Source organism: Anolis sagrei, chromosome 2 (assembly GCF_037176765.1).
Source record: "Anolis sagrei isolate rAnoSag1 chromosome 2, rAnoSag1.mat, whole genome shotgun sequence".
Lineage (NCBI taxonomy): Eukaryota > Metazoa > Chordata > Lepidosauria > Squamata > Dactyloidae > Anolis > Anolis sagrei.
The window spans coordinates 54552242-54569591 of NC_090022.1; the positions used below are offsets into that span (position 1 = coordinate 54552242).

General features: G+C 45.3%; 1 protein-coding gene across 5 annotated transcripts in view; it reads right to left on the reverse strand.

Annotated features, from left to right (window-relative positions):
• PLXNA1 (plexin A1) overlaps positions 1-17097 on the reverse strand; it is a 367927-nt gene extending 350830 nt beyond the window's left edge. For 3 of the 5 annotated variants that reach the window (XM_067463508.1, XM_067463507.1, XM_060766198.2), the window contains exon 1: positions 16862-17095. The gene's annotated coding sequence lies outside the window, so the exon portion shown is untranslated. Of the gene's footprint in view, positions 1-16861 lie in introns of all 5 variants that reach the window. The other 2 variants (XM_067463505.1, XM_067463504.1) reach the window with 2 other exon arrangements.
• Positions 17098-17350: the final 253 nt, after the last annotated feature.

A 17350-nucleotide genomic window follows, 5' to 3' on the forward strand; every position in this document is an offset into this window, starting at 1 on the left:
ACATATTAACGGGATCCTGGCAACCTCAACATCAGCATCCAATCAAGCCCCAACTGTCACTGCAAAGTAAAAGCAAATAAATAAAACAAATGACCATCAGTCAGCTTCCCCAGTCCCTGAAGCCGAGGTCATTAGGCAGATTAAAGTTCCCAAGCTTTGGCCAGCGGCACGGTTAGCAAAGTGCAGTTAAAGTGCCCAAATTGGATTACTACTTCTCCTCGGTCTCAGTGCCAACTTGGCCAGCATACTGGATGTGAGTGTGCAGCAGAAAAAATGGGAGGAGAGCTGAGGGAGAGCCCTCAGGCAGCTCTGCAAGCTGTCAACCTTAGTGAGACATCCTATTTGGAGTAGCTAAGGGAAAAAAAGAGGACTGAAATAGTAGAGGCAAAACTGTGTCAAAGTCACGGCTGGGCATGTGGTGGTTATTCAGTGGGAGGGAATTCCATGCTGCACATCCTCAGAGACAATGACAAAGTGTACCTTTAAAACACAGAGTCGGAAGAGACTCCATGCAAACAATCAAAAGCATCCCCAACCAGATAGCCATCCATTTTCCACTTAAAAACCTCCAGAGAAGGAGACCACCACACCCCAAACAACATGTACCACTGCCAGACAGCTCTTTTCTGCCTGGAAGTTCTTTCCTATATTTAGATGGAATCTCTTTTCCTGCAATTTGAATCCATTGCTCCACGTTCTAATTTCCAGAGCAGCAGAAAACAAGAATGCACCCTCTCCAATGTGACATCCCTTTCAGATACTTAAATATGGCTATCATGTCTCCTTTCAGTCTTCTTTTCTCTAAGCTAAACATGCCCAGCTCTTTCAGCTGTTCCTTACATGGTTTCTAAATGTTTGGTCATTTTGGACACATTCTGGGTGAGATTTGACCAAAGCAGAATACCGTATCGATTGTGAAACAAAATAAGGGAAAGGGAGAAGCAAAAGCCACCAGAGATCCCAAATCAGCTGTGAATCAACACCACCAGCAATTCCTGGAATGGTCCATTCTTTAGGTGGCTTAGACCAATGCTTCTCAAGCAATCTGATGTGGGAGAACAGCCATTTTTCCAATGTGCCAACGATCAGCACTATGTTTTGCACTCTGGCTACAACTGTTTCTGTCTTGGAAACTCACCAGTGAAGCCAATGTCTCAGGGACCAGCATGAATCCAGGGACCACCACTTTAATTAGCACTGGTTAAAAGCACACCACCCTTGAAGATGGCACAGAGCTTTCAACACTTAAAAGCAAAAAAGGCAATCTCTCCGTATCAAGTAGTCATGGGTCCAGTAACTGTTTCAGTCATTTAATTCAGAGAAGTACCTGTTTTTGGGAGGCACTCAAAAATGAAAATGGCTCCTTACGAATGAAACGAACAGAAATGGATAGCAATTCTATACAAATGCACAAGACTAGTATCAAGATAAAATGGGCAGAAGTGATACAGAACAGTATAGATTCAAAAAATGCAAAAGGCTCTTGTACACCTTAGAGACTAACTGAAAGAACAAAGTTGGTTGCATAAACTTTCGCTCACTCATTCTACTTCCTCAGATTTTAAATAGATGTGTTTTTTCAAAAAATCTGAATGCATAAGAGGATACATAACAAGAGAAAGAAGCAATGGGAGGTATCATGCAACACCGTTTCTAAGGCAAAAACTAGTTTTAGAAAAGGCATCATATAATCGTGTCAACTAAAATGTTAGCACTTACAAACCTAATCTAACAAGAGTTTAATTATATCATATTCCGAATTCATATAGCATCATTCATCAAAACAGAATGGAGGGGAAATGATTTTTCTTAACTGTACATTTTATTTAGGCTCGAGTTCAACCACAAAAGCACAGGAACGGTTCTGGCAACTGGAAGTGAATTTAAGCACTTTATTGCACGGGCAACAACAGGGGACTGCACAGGTGCTTTTTGTGCTTCTGCTAAATGAGAAACAAAACTTCTAATGTCAAGAGTACTTAAACTAAAAAGATGGTGAGCTAATGCTTCCTAGGTATCCAAGAGGGATATGCCTGAGGTTTAAGGGGCCCGGGAACAAGGAATGTCACAAAAGAAGCAGCAGCAAAAGTCAACCTGGCACAAAAACACATCATCCAAAAGTAATGGCTGCTCTAGGGGGAAACACACAGGCACGGCTGGACTTTTTATCTAAGGAGCAGTGTGGTTTCTTTAGCTCTTTTCTAAACATGCTGATTGCCCGCCTCTAGAAGTGCTGAGCGGCTGCACTTCGCAGGGTGAAGCTGGACCTGCTCCTCTTAACAGGTCAAAAGGCATCCTTTATGAAAACACATGCTTGAGATGACCTGAATTTGCTAAGTACACCTTCCTATTACTCACTTGCCTTGGAGTCCTACCATAAACAGTTTCTAATCAAACAACCAACCCAAACATACCCAGACAAACGAGTTGTGCACATTTGCCCACACCTTATCATTGTGCAAGGTGAAGGAAAACCACCACAAAAGTTGCCTTGGGTAACAAAGACAGATCGAGCATACATACCAAAATCCCATTAATCCAAAATAAATAGCACCTCCATCTCGCATTAATGCAGGTGACAATTACCATTGTCTGCTGCCGGATTTATTCAGTTACCAGTCACTAACGATTCTTTAAGACAAGTAAAAGAATGGCAGGGGGACAAATGCACTCAATTATTTCAGTAAATATTTCTAGAATCCTAGACCTATATGGGGGATGGGGAAACAAAGCATCAAATCCACTGAAGAATGTCACATTTTCCATTTTCAGGTCGAATCATGGAGTTGGAAGAGACCACATGGGACATCTAGTCCAACCCCCTGCCATGCAGGAAAAGCACATTCAAAGCACCCCCGACAGATGGCCATCCACCCTCTGTTTAAAAGCCTCCAAGGAAGGAGCTTCCACCACACTCCAAGGCAGAAAGTTCCACAGCTCTCACGGTTAGAGAGTTCTTCCTAATGTTCAAGTGGAATCTCCTTTCCCGTAATTTGAACCCATTGCTCTGAGTCCTAGGCAGAAAACAAACCTCTTCCTTATGACAGCCTTTCAAATATTTAAACATGGCGATCATGTCGCCTCCCAACCTTCTCTTCTGCAGGTAGAAAGCTGTTTGCCAAAGAACCCTGAGGAGCTTCAAAATTTTCTAAGACAGATGCAAGGGTTCATATGCCTTTCATGTGAGGCAGCGACAGATGAATCATGTCTCACTATTCCTTCCTGTCAAGCTGAGATAGTATCTCAAATATTACCAACAGGTACATATCGCATGGCAAAATTGGTATTACGTAGACAAACTGTACTCTTAGAGAAACCGGCTGCAGAATTCAATTTGTCTGGGATGTGTTTTTCCTCCCTTTGAAAGATCAGTTCTGTGATTGGTTATGTTACTGGATTCTGCTTTGCAACTGGATTATAGCATTAGTAGCCATGTCTCAGTTGTGCCAATTGCTAAAGAAGTCAAACACCTGAGTTGCCTTCGGGATCAAAAGAACGGGATAAAAATGCGGTAAATAAATAATTGTTGCAGCTATGTATGCTTTGGGTTCATTCAGGCTGAATTCCTGTAACACATTCTACTCAAAGGAATACCTTTGAAGGTGGAAGCTGTATTATTGTCCAGATTTGAGGCTGGAAAGATGGCTGCAGTCATACACCCATGGGAGCACCTTAAACCTATATATTGAGATACCTGCATTGCACTGGCTATCAATTTGCTTTTTGTGTCAGTGTCACAGTGTTAGTGTCACGGTGTCAATCTGAAATTGCTTGGATTCAGAACACCTAAGGAACTGCCTTGTCCAGTGCCATCATGGATACTCCCTAAGATCAGGAGGAAAACCTTTGTTGTGTGTCGACCTATAACACAGACACAGTTTATGACATTAAGAGATAAGGCACAAACAAGACATTCTCAATAGCTGCAACAATAACAGGGAATAATTCCTCCCACAGAGAACAACCGCTTCTCTCAATAGCTTTTGCTGTTGGTAATGACATTTTTATTTCAGTAACTTGGCCAACATTACCATTCCTTTCATTAAAGAATTCGTATTAAGTTTTAAATGCTATGAAGAGACCAACCATCCAGTCCAATCTTACACTAACCAGAGAAGCAGAGGGTTCCTAAATCCACAAGACTTTAAACCAGTGGTTCACAACGTTTTTTTGACCAGGGACCACTCTCCAAAATTAGTACCAAAAGGGTTACGAATTGGTTTTTGGCCAACTTTAGATTTAGTTTGGTTATTTGAGGTGCCAATTCAGAAAACTGCATTGGATAGACCACATAAGCTCTAGTTTCTGATACAGAACATATGCCGTCCAGTAGCCACCATCTGCTAGCACACAGAAAGCCGTATTCAATAAGTCTTGGCACTATAAAAGGGTTTCACAAGACCAGTCGCTCTCATTGCAACTGTGTAGTAATGGTGAGACTGCAGACCATAGTTTAGTTCTTGCGGACCACTGGTGGTCCACAGACCACAGGTTGGGAACCACAGCTTTAGACAGTTTTAATAACATCTCTTTCTTTCATTTTGTCTTATGCCTATTTTTCCAAGGGCCAAAGAAAGTGACATTTTGGCTTCAAAACAAACCTTTAAAGGAAGTTAGGTTAAAAGAAAAAGCATAACAAGTATTTAGGGCTGCCACTGACACCACAAACAAGGTGCAATCAGTCCACAGTTGAGTTCTATGTGTTTCTTAGACACACATACTATGACACATTCTACACCAGATGATGAAATAACCTAGGGACACAAAAAAGAAATATTGCTTCATCTTAGATGAGCTTCATATTTTTATGCAGCCATCAAGGATACTAAAACCACAGCATTTTCCTACAGTAAGCATGGGGTATGAACAGACACATGTTCCTAAACAACCATGTATGTATACCTGACAGCCCCAGTTGACACCCATCATTCACACTTTTGTCTGTGGCAGAAAACGAATGTGTACCACCAGCAAACAAAGCCAAGTTGGAAAGTGTGGGATCAGCCCTGGATATAATAACAGAAGGCTCCTGGGTGGAGCATTCTTCTGTCTCTTTGGTAAGTCAACAGGGACCTAGTGAAGACATTTGAGCTCTTGGTGAAATATGCTTCCAGTACATACGCAGAAATATGCAAATACTACATCGGTTCTTCCAACCAGGCATGAAAAGCAGCCCAACAGACAGAACATCTATAGTCGTAGCCAAGGACTCAGCATGGCTCAATCCAATTTTTACCTGCTACTGATTATCGGCATTGCCCTGGTCAAATCCCACCTGCATATTACAATGCTACAGCAAAAGGGTTGTTGAACATTTGGAGACTTCTTGGATAAAATGTGAATGGGCCTGAAGACAGGGTCACATCTATAGAAATGCATACATTTCATGTGGGTGTAGGTGTAATTTTACAGCTTGTCCCCAAAACATTCCAGTAAGGTAAAGAAACACAGTTTTGCCTCACTTCACAATTTTAAAAAAGGATAATAACACAGTGCTATCTGTCAGGGGTGTTATGAGGATAACCGTACATGTACTGAAGGGTAGCTAGATTTCAATGGGTATCGGCTTGATATAAGCATCTCAGGGAATTAGTGCCTCTGGGCCTCTATGTGCATTTGTTTTATTATAAAAGAGACTGTTAAGGATAGTGATGTGGTTCAAAATAAATTGAATCAGATGCAAGACCAATAACTGCATCCTGGAAGCAGGACTCAGACCAAGGGGGGGGGGGGGGAGAGAGATTTGTTTACAAAAGAAACAAACAGTGGGACTCCTCAACAGAAAACCTTCCATTCAGGAAGATGCTGAGCCTATTACTGACCCCAAGCAGCCAAGGATAGAAATCAATGCAGCATCTGGCGTTAGTTTACAATCCAGAGCCTCCAGCACCCAAAAAGAACTTAGATCTCATAAAGGATCTAGTGCTCATTTCCATTCTTGCTCCAACTTTCCTTTTTTGGAGAGGGGAAGAAGGTCAAGCTGTTTGTTTGGGGGTCTGGGTAACAGCAGGGAGGAGAGGGACAAACACACACACACACACCAGCAGACAGGGTAGCATTTAAGCTGTTGCGCTTGGTTAAACATTAAGCAGCAACAGCCCTAAGCCCTCGTCTGCCTTTCCTCCCAACACGTTCATTAGGAGGGTTTTGTTTTTCCTGGCTATCCCCCTCCTCCACCCAAACAAGCTCGGTTTCTGCTTTTGACAGAACAAAAGCTTCAGTCCATGGATAAGGAGATAGGTTTGGCTTTAATCTTCAGAAGTTTAGCCTGGATTCTGTTCTCATGCACTGGTCCCAGGAAGGATAACTTTGGGGCAGAGAACGGGAAGATAAAAATCTAGGGCATCATTTCTCAACCTGGGGGTCAGGTCCCCTGGAGGGGGGGGGTTGCAAGGGGGTGTCAGAGGGATCACCAAAGACCACTGAAAAACACAGTATTTTCTCTTGGTCATGGGGTTTCTGTGTGGGATGTTTGGCCCAATCCTATCGTTGGTGAGGTTCACAATGCTCTTTGATTGTAGGTGAACTATAAATCCCAGCAACTACAACTCCCAAATGTCAAGGTCTATTTTCTCCAAACTCCACCAATGTTCACATTTAGACATATTGAGGATATGTGCCAAGGTTGGTCCAGATCCATCATGGCTTGAATTCACAGTGCTCTTTGGATGTTGGTGAATTACAACTCCAAATCTCACAGTCAATGCCTACTAAACCCTTCCAGTATTTTCTGTTGGTCATAGGAGTTCTGTGTGCCAAGTTTGGTTCAATTCCATCACTGCTGGAATTCAGAATGCTCTTTGATTGTAGGTTGACTATAAATCCCAGCAACGACAACTCCCAAATTACAAAATGAATCCCCCCAACCCCACCAGTATTCAAATTTGGTGGTATTGGGTATTTGTGCCAAATTTGGTCCAGTGAATGAAAATACACACTGGATATCAGATATTTACATTACAATTCATAACAGTAGCAAAATTACAGCTGTGGAAGTAGCAACAAAAATAATTTTATGGATGGGGGGTCACCACAACATGAGGAAATGTATTAAGGAGTTGCAGCATTAGGAAGGTTGAAAATCACTGGTCTTGTGCTATCTTCTTTGTTGTAAGATGTCCACCAGCACAACCAACCACAACTTTTGAAGAAAGAAAAGCTCTCAGAAAGCTGCTGCCATGGAGTTTTAAGCTAGAGCAGTGGTTCTCAACCTTTGGGCCCCCGGATGTTTTGACCTACAACTCTTAGAAATCCCATCCAGTTTACCAGCTATTAGGATTTCTGGGAGTTGAAGTCCAAAACATCTGGAGACCCACAGGATTAGAACCACTGAGCTAGAGATATGCTCAAGTTAAGAGAGCCAACCTGATATGGTGATTTCACCATTGGACTACAATTCTGAAGGACAGAATTTAAATTCCCACACAACCATGAAAACACACTGGGTGATCTTGGGCAAATTATACTCTCTCAGTCTAAGAGGAAGGCAAAGCCAAACTCCACTGAATAAATCTTGAAAAGACAACCCTGTGATAAGATCACACTGGCGTCACAGTAAGTAGGAATAGACTTGAAGGCACACAGTAAGTAGGAATAGACTTGAAGGCACACTTTGGTTAACTTAAAGTTGCTTATAGTCCAAACTCGCAGTAACTAAACTCAACTGTACTCATGAGAAATACTAACAACTGGGGGAAAAATAACTGTCTTCCTCCCAGACTGAAACTCTTTCCTTCAAACAGCAAACCAAACGTACCCTGTAACCTAAAGTCTCACCATAAGAAGCAACATTAATTGTATAATATACATATAACTATGGTAAAACAAAATCTCACCAGATCCCACCCAAACTTGGGACTCTAAACAGACCTGATTAGTACTTGGAAGGGGAGACCACCAATGAATACTAGGTCCTGTATTCTCTATTTCATAGAGAACTACCTCTTGAGTACTCATTGCCTTAAAAACCCTTTGAAATGAAGTCACCATAAATTGACATGTGATTTGAAGGCAAATAACACACACATGCGAAAGCATACAGGATCTAGAATACTGCCTGTTTGAGTGGATAATTGGGTTTTAATAAGTTTTCCCCAAGTTGGAACCCTCTTGATCCATGGAACTGAAAGACCCAAAAGACATCTACGGTGTGCCAAATAAGTCATTGATGTGCCATGGTTATGTGTCTTCAAGTTAACACCAATTAACTGTGTCCTTATCATGGAATTTTCTTGAGCTTTTGTGTAAGAATCTTATAAGAAATATATATAGATATATAGTCATGATGTAAATATTATATATGTATGCCAATAGTATTCTGTAAATAATAAATCATGACCAAAAATAATACATTTAGCTATAGAAAATAACAATGTACAGGAAATAACTTTAATACAAAAGAATAATGAATATAATTCCATATTTTTTTGAAATTATAAACTGTTGCAACCAATGAAACATGTTTACATATAACCATCAGGTTGAAAATTAGTTTAAGATGATTTTTTTTAAACTGTAGTACTGGATACATCTGTCTATAAGTGTAAAATTTTAGGAAAAAAATTCCCCAAAAACATGGGTTGACTTATCCATGGGTCAATGTAAGTACTGTAACTTACCACTCCTTTTTTTAAAGTAACCTTCCCATTCTCTGAGTAGAAGGTAAGTACTTAGACCATGCCAGGAGAAGCTTTAAAAAGCACTGACCCTCTCTATTCTCTCTGCCATGATACAATTTCTGGATTTTTTAATGCCTGTAGACGGGAAATAGAGGTGGCCAGTCCCACTGCTGCTTTCCATTCCATTGAGTGACCTTCGACATATCATTGATCCTGTCGACACCCATAATTTTGGCCCCAAAACCTCCCTTCAACTTATACACAAGATCAATATAGATAGGGTAATTGGCTTTCTCAAAACAGTGACATTCTTTGACCTGGTAAGGAATACAGGTTTGATAATAATGGCAAATTATCTTTTGATAAACACACACACAAATGTGTGTTTATATCAACAGAGCTAAAATCTGGAACAATGGGGTCCTTAAAGGTCAGTATCTTATTTCAAAGAGGCTTTGATTCCTCTAGGGCACCAAATCCAGTCTGATATTTGAAGCAAAACAGGGTTAGCATTGGATTGTACTTGGATGGTTGACCAATAATGAATGCCAAGTGCTGTAGGCTATATTTTAGAGGATGGAACTTGCAAAACCACCAAGCATTCCTTGCCTAAGAAAACCTAATACAATTCATGGGGTCACCATAAGTCAATGGACTACATGAATGCATATAGACAAACACACAATTTTCTGAAATTATGAAACAGGCTCACACTAGATACAACCATTAGTCCATACAGAATTAGGGTTAGTAACTTCAAAGGGTTTTTTTTTGGGGGGGGAGGTCATGTCAGGAGTAACTTGAGATGCTGGAGCTGACAGGTGGGAGCTCACCCCAACCGCCAACCTTTCGGTCAGTTGTCCTGCCAGCACAAGAGTTTAACCCATTGTGCCACTGAGGGCTCCTACAGAAACTTCAGTGAGACTGGAGGACAATTTCCTGCCCGCTTGTGCACATGAACAGACAAAGCACAGACACAAAAGTATAATCAAAAGTACCCAAAAATCCAGATCTAGTTTTGAAATTATTTAATGCTGGATAGTACAGAAGAGCCCATGACCTATCTGAAAAGTGCATTTCCTCTCTCAGAAAACACAACCCCTTTTTAACCCAAACATTGGGAAACGGTGGAGACCACAAAAATAGCTTTGGCCACACTTTTGTGTTGTTGTCACTGTCCGCCTTCAGGTCATGTTTGGCTTATGGTGTATCTAAGATGAAACCATTACAAGATTTTCTTGGCAAAATTTGCTCAAAGATTTGCTCTTCTCCCCCTGAGGCTGAGAAAAAGACTGTGATGTTCATGATGGAACAGGGATTCAAACTGTTGTCGCTCAGGGCCCTCCCACACAGCCCTATATCCCAGAATATCAAGGCACAAAATCCCACAATTTCTGCTTTGAACCAGAATGTATGGCATAGTAGACTCAGATAACCTAGTTCAAAGCAGATACTGTGGGATTTTCTTCCTTGATTTTCTGGGATATAGGGCTGTGTGGAAGGGTCCTCAGAGACTTAGTCCAACACTCAAACTATTAAACCACACTGTCCACCCTCCATTTGGCCAGTATGTCTACTTCGACCATCAGTGGCTCCCCAATATCTAAAATATGGTGTGCGTGTCTTTCCCAAACCACAATCTTGAGATGAGTAAAAGTAAGGAATTGAACCTGGGACCTTTTGTATGCACTGCATATTGCTCTAGTATGGGGTAATGGCCCTTCCCCATAATGCATGGGACTCATGGCATTGGCAAAAGAACATATAAGTCAGACCACAAAAACAAATGCTATCAAAAACTGGGCATATCTAAACACGAGTATGAACAAGATTCTCTTTAAACAAGGGAAGTGGATGTTTTGTCTACCATCCTTACAAACCTTGCCATGGCATCAGATAAATAGGATGGAACACCCAGTAATCCAACTGTGAAAGGCAAGACTCACCCTCTGGCTACTGTTTTTTTGTAAAACCTACCAGAGAGGAATATACACATGTATTATGCAGCCTGGGATTTTAATCCGAACAGACAACTTGGGTTAAAGGAAGGCCCTGGAAAGAGCCCAAATAACAAGACAGCTCCAGAATGGGATGCAGCAAATTAGCATCTCGCATTCTTCATAGCGTCTTGCTCTCTTACACGATCACACATTTGAGATCCAAACTTCCTTCCCACCCACCCACACAGACTCTGTATTGTCTCAGTGCTGCTAGCACTGCAATTTACTAATACAAAACAAATTGAACTATGCAGACAGTCTGAACCAAAGAATTCTGCATTTAAAAAAAAAAACCCTCTACTCTTTACAACCCACTTAAGACATTATATCTGCCTCGACCTGCATGCAGGTTCTTTTTGGCCTGCTAATTTTCTTTGTACTTCCTCACTCAGAATAATTTGGTCACCAGTATCTTGAGAGAGAGAGATACTGAGTCGCTCATTTTACCCACTGAGTACATACAAAAGACCTTGAGATTGTTCAGGAAGCAATTAGATGCTATACAGAGGGAAATGGTGTTTTCAAGTGAATAACCTTTGATGCGGTCAATCGCTAGTGCTCATCCTTTGCATAGAGCCCTACCCCTTTGCAAAAAACAGAGGAATCATTTTTATTCCACCGAGAGGGCAATAAACAACTGTATTCTAAGCAGCCTGCTTGCTTACAGATTTAAGATGAACAATGCTTCCTGAAGGCATTGCATAATCCAGTGTTCTCAACCTGGGGGTTGAGACCCCGGGGGGGGGGGGGGGGGTGTGAGGCGGTGTCAGAGGGATCACCAAAGACCATCAGAAAACACAGTGTTTTCTGTTGGTCATGGGGGTTCTGTGTGGGAAGTTTGGTCCAATTCTATTGTTGCTGGGGTTCACAATGCTCTTTGACTCTAGGTGAACTATAAATCCCAGCAACTACAACTACCAAATGTCAATGTCTATTTCCCTTAACCTCCACCAGTGTTCACATTTGGGCATACTGAGTATCTGTGCCAAGTTTTGTCCAGATCCATCGTTGTTTGAGTCCACAGTGTTCTCTGGATGTAGGTGAACTACAACTCCAAAACTCAAGGTCAATACCCACCAAATCCTTCCAGTATTTTCTGTTGGTCATGGGAGTCCTGTATGCCAAGTTTGATTCAATGCCATCATTGGTGGAGTTCAGAATGCTCTTTGATTATAGGTTAACTATAAATCCCAGCAACTACAACTCCCAAATGACAAAATCAATCCTCCCTCCAACCCCACCAGTATTTAAATTTGGGTGTATCGGGTATTTGTGCCAAATTTGGTCCAGTGAATGAAAATACATCCTTTATATTAGAGATTTACATAACATAACATAGCATAACAGAAGCAAAATTACAGTTATGGAAGCAGCAACGAAAATAATTTCATGGCTGGGGGTCACGCCAACTTGAGTAACTGTATTAAGGGGTCATGGCATTAGGAAGGTTGAGAAACACTGGCATAATCTGAACTTTTCTTTCCTGCTGAGTCTCTAAAAGGGTGATTGTAAATGCTAATTGGTAGAATATTGAAGAGGATGCACTTCAAAGCATGTGGTCAGGGGGAGAAATGGGAGCTTTAACTTGGGAGGTTAAATGCTGTGCCTTTCTCTCGTTTACCCAATCCCTAATTGCATGTAAATTATACCCCTTTGCCCCACAAGCCTTCCAAATCTAAAGCCCACAGTACAATCCGAAAGCTGTCTATTCAGAAAGAAAGCTCCACCGAGCGTTCAGGTAACTGCACACAGGAGTGCCGCCTCAGTCTGAATGTATAAGCACACTGCTATGGTGATGAGGCAGTTTCAATGGGCGGAAGGCATATATATTGAAATTAAATGGAGTGGGGGGATCAAAAATTCCTTTATCAACAAGACCCAATTCACATCCAAAGGCATGCAAAGCAAAGCCCTCCATTCAAACATATCAGAGCCACACCTGTGTGTATTAACCACAGATGTCATATCTACACCTCTCTCTCTTTCCCATACTGCACATACCATGCCACAATTACTAGCACAGTGATTCCAGGAAAGCAATTCTGAAAGGCAAACACAGCAAGCGAGAGCTGGTTTGGCTACACTCCGCATTAATGTCTTTCGTTCTCTCTTTTCTTTTAATGTGAAATATTTATTAGTTATTTAGACATGTGCCCTGCCTTTCCGAAAAGGGTTCCGAATGGTTTACAATCACCCATTTGTTTACCTGGGAAGCTTATCCATATGCATTATGACTAACCACCTACACACACGCGCACACACACTCCACAGCCTCTTTTATTCCCTCCGTAGCGCTATATTTAATCATCTGCGCAAGGAGGCTTGCTGTTGGGTGGCACAGCATCCGAACCCTTCTCCTAAACTACGGCGTAATCAGCGAGAATAATTCATGAATGAATAACCCTTCCGATGGCACTCTGTGTTTCATCCAGGCACTGTGCAGAAATCTGCACACCGTTGCCGGTGCCACGCAAGCTCCCTCCCTCTTCCTCTGTGTGACTGAATGGGGACAGATCCCACGACACAAAAGACGGAGCCGTTTTTTAAAAAAAAAAACATTTTTGCATTTGTATTTTAATGCACTGGCTCTGATTGAATTGTATTGTGTCATGTTTGCCGTTAGCAGCCTTGAGTCCCTATACGAGGGAGAGAGGCGGGATAAAATAGGGGGGATGGGGGGGCACTATTGTACTCATCAGGCTCCCCTTTCCCAAGCAGCCACCACCCCAATTCCAACCAGAGCCCCAAATACCAGAAAGGGAAAGAAAGGTGGTGAGTTGGTTCAGCCAAAAAGCAAGCCAATGCAAGGCGGCAACAGCAGTTTCCCCTCAAAAAGAGGGCAGGGAGGGGAAAACAGATTCCACCTATACATTAGGAAGAAGACCTGGGTGCTTTGATTGTGTGTCTTCTGCATGGAAGGATGGGATTAGAAGCCCCCAGGGGTGCACTGGGTTCAACCCTTCTGCCAGCAAGACTGTTGACTGAAAAGTTGGTGGTTCGAATCCAGGGAGCAGGGTGAGCTCCCATCTGTCAACTCCAGCTTCCCACATGAGGACATGAGAGAAGATCCCAAAGGATAGCAAAATATCTGGGAAATAAGGAAGGGAGAAGGAAGGGAGGGAGGGAGGGAGGGAGGGAGGGAGAAGGAAGGAAAGGGGAAGGGAGGGAGGGCGAAGGGAGGGAGGGAGGGATGGAGAGGGAGGGAGGGATGGAGAGGGAGGGAGGGTGGGAGGGAAGGAAGGAAGGAAGGGGGAAGGAAGGAAGGAAAGGGGAAGGAAGGGAGAGAGAAGGAAGGGTTCTCATCTGTCAGCTCCAGCTTCCCATGTGGGGACATGAAAGAAGCCTCCCACAGGACGGTAAAACACCCAGATGTCCTTTGGGCAACATCCTTGCAGACTGCCAAGTGTCTAACACCAGAAGAGACTTGCAGTTTTTTGAAATGGAAAAAAAAGATGGGGTTGGACTGGATGGCCCTTGGGGTCTCTTTTCATGCTTCTATGAGTCTATGAAGAGGGGAACTCTCCAACAGGTTGGACAGAAATCAATCGGGGCACAGCTCCGAGGCGGAAAGGTCTGCCAGGACCCCTCTTATTTAGGGAGAGACTGCCAATGAGAGACTTCTCTGATGGGGAGGCACCTGGGGAGCTTCTGCACGCCCAGGCAAAGTTCTCCAACTCTGGGTGATTTGCGAAGGGGGGGGGGGGAGACTGATTTGGGATAAAAAGGGGAGCCACTGGGCAAGTCAGGTGAAAAAGACAGGGGAAAGGGAGAGGTCCAGATTGTCAGATCTGTCTCAGGGCCTGGCAGGGTGGACAAAAGAGAGAGAACTGACCTGGGATAGGCAGAGGGGGTAAAAGGGGGGTACAGGTTGTCACATCGGTCTCGGAGACTGGGAGGGGGGGTTACATCCACTGGGCCTGGGGTGCCTCCGATCCAAGTGCACCCTCCTTTCTAATTCCCTCTAAGGATTGATGTCTGTGTGTGGAGAAGCAGTGGCATCCAACTCAGGTGCCCAGTTGGTGCAAATGTGGCATGTGGAGTCATTCTGGGGGAGGCAAGGGGGCAAAACAGAGCACACCCTCCAAGCCACTCTCCCTCCTTCCTCGGTGACCAAACCCTTGAGAGAGAGAGAGAAAGAGAGAATAGGAAGAGGCGGAGGCTGGCAAGAATCTGGATTCCAGAGCAGAATCCCCTCCTGGCCAAACCCCACGTCAAAGCAGGCGAGAGGGAGGAAGGATGGACTGCGGAAGAAGGGGGAAGGAAGAGGGAGGGAGGGAGGGAGGAAAGAAGGAAGGACTTCAGAAGAAGGAAGGAAAGAAGGAAGGGAGAAGAGAAGGGAGAAGAGAAGGGAGGAGAAGGAAGGAAGGAAGGAAGGAGGAAGGAAGGGGGGAGGGAGGGAGAAGGAAGGGAAAAGAAGGGAGGAAGGCCTGCAGAAGAAGGAAAGAAGAAAGGGAGGGAGGGAGAAGGAAGAAAGGAGGGAGGGAGGGAGGGAGAAGGAAGGGGGAAGGAAAGGAAGGGGAGGGAAGGGAGAAGGAAAGGGGGAGGGAGGGAGGGAGGGAGGGAAGGAGAAGGAAGGTGAAAGGAAGGAAAGGGGAAGGAAGGGAGGGAGAGGGAAGGAAGAAGGAAAGAAAGGGGAAGGAAGGGAGGGAGAGGGAAGGAAGAAGGAAGGAAAGGGGAAGGGAGGGAGGAAGGACTGCAGAAGAAGGAAGGGAGGGAGGGAGGGAGAAGGAAGGGGGAAGGAAGGAAAGAGGAAGGAAGGGAGTAGGAAAGGGGAAGGGAGAGAGGGAGAAGGATGGGAAGGAGAGGGAGGGGGAAAGGAAGGAAAAGGGAAGGAAGGGAAGAAGAACTACAGAAGAAGGAAGGAAGGGGAAGGAAGGAAGGAGAAGGGAGGGAGGGAAAAGGAAGGGGGAGGATGGAAAGGAGGAGGAGGGAAGGAAGGAAGGAGAGAAGGAAGGAAGGGAAGGCAGCCTGTGGCAGGCGGTCCCGCCTCCCTTCCACCACATCTCCCTTCTCTGGGGCGGACATGGAGGAAGAAGAGAATGAGGAGGCGGTCCTTCTTCCTTCTTGTCCTTTGGGGGCCTCTCTCTCCCCCCTGGAGAAGGAATGAATGAATGCATTTGGGGGGCATCACTGCAAGGTCTCTGACAAAAGAGCGCCCCAAACTGCAAAGCCCGGGGATTCCACCGCATGGAGCCAAGGGGGCACCTCAAAGTGGGGTCGATCCGCCTCTGTTCTCCATCTGTGGACGGTCCCTGCGCGCTTTCCGAGCAGGAGGTCCCCTCGCCCTCCTCTTCCCTTCCCACGCGGCTCGCCTTCCCAGCTCTTTCCACGCGGATGCAAAGGCGGCGACACACGCCCTGATTTCCCGCTTCTCTTCCTGTGGAATCGGAGCCAAAGCCCTTCTTCTCTTCTCTTCTCTTCTTTCTCTCTCTCTCCAAGGCTGGCTGCTTCCTCGGGAAAGGGAGGGTTGTTCTTTTCTTTCTTTTTTCCACGAGGGAAAGAGGCGCCCGGCTTCCAAAGGAATGCAGCTTCCTCTTCCCTTTCTCTCGCCCTTTTGGCCAAGCGGGGAGCCTCTGCCCCAGTCCACGCGGATCTCTCTCTCGATCTCTCCTTTTCCTGACTTTATGATCCTCCCAACACACTCACAATCCAAGATCTAGAGTGCCACACAATGCAGTTTGGATCCGCATTAGAGGGCCAGTGTAGAGCCAGCCACGCAAATACACACACACACTCACACCCAAACGGCAAACTCCGCTCTTCGACCCCGCTTGCCACTCAGAGAGAAGTCAGACCTCACAACCCCTGAGGATGCAGGCGAAACGTCAGGAGAACATGGCCATCCAGCCCGGAAAACTTACAGCAACCTAGTGATTCCGGCCATGAAAGCCTTGGACAACACCAAAAGCAATCCTCGCCTCCCTCCCTCCCTCTCCAGCCAAGCAAAGGCTGGACATCAGCAAAGGCAAGCAGGGCTGGACCTCTCTCTCTCTCTCTCTCCCCCTCTCCCAACTATTCCGGAGCCAAGCTGGACAAAGGAAAGAAAGAGTCGGGTGCGGAGGGAGAGAAGGGGAAAGGAAGGGAGGGAAGGAGGCGAGGGGAAAGGAAGGGAAAGGCACTGGGCTCCGTCCTCCGGCCACGTTCTTGCCCGCTTCTCCTCCCTTCTCTGCGCAATCCCGGCTGCTTCTTCCCAGCCCAAGGAAAGAAAGAGAGAGAGAGGGAAAGTTGGGCGGCGAGACTTACAGCCTGGGACCCGGGCTCCTCGCCATCCTGGCCCCGGTGGGCACGCGGGGCTCCTCGGTGCCTCTCTCTCGCCCCGCAGCATCCACAAGGAAGGAGAGAAGGAAGGAAGCAGGAATGCCCGTCCTGGGGGCGCCCGCCTCGCGCGCAAAGAGAGAGAGAGAGAGAGAGAGAGAAGCAGGCGGAGACACGCGCGGCCAGGAGGGAGGGAGGGAGGGAGGGCGCTGCTGCTGCTTCTCCTGCTGCTGCTGCGATTGACGCTGCCGCTGCTGCAGCCGCTCCGCCTCGGCGCTGCGGGCCTTTCGCCTCTAGAGGGCGCCCGTACCTGCGCCGAGCAGCCCATTGGAAGAGCAGGGGAAGAAGAGGGAGGGAGGCAGGGCGGCGTACTCTTAAAGGGGCAACGCCAGCCGGGAGGCCTTAAAGGGGGCAAGCCGTGCCGAGTCTGGGGAAAGGGGGGCACTGTTATAGGGAAGGGTAGGTGCTCTCTCTCTC